We start from the raw sequence: 238 nt of genomic DNA, 5'->3' as shown, positions 1-238 counted from the left end.
AATAAATAATTTTGTACTAAATTTTCCAGAAATATCTGATTCAAAAATAAATAGTAGAAAAAAAAGAAAAATTATAACAAATACAAGAATTAAATGGCCATTAAAAATACAATATTACTACACGTTTCCTATAAAATTTGAAGTCATGAAAAATGTAATAAAAATTATTGAAAAAGAAACTTGTTTTAAATTTCGAAAAAGAAGAGATGGTTTTTTTTATTCACCAGGTATTCATTAT

The sequence above is a fragment of the Strongyloides ratti genome, scaffold srae_scaffold0000075 (assembly GCF_001040885.1).
Source record: "Strongyloides ratti genome assembly S_ratti_ED321, scaffold srae_scaffold0000075".
Lineage (NCBI taxonomy): Eukaryota > Metazoa > Nematoda > Chromadorea > Rhabditida > Strongyloididae > Strongyloides > Strongyloides ratti.
The sequence above is the reverse complement of the archived record's forward strand: the minus strand, read 5'-3'. Positions refer to the sequence as shown.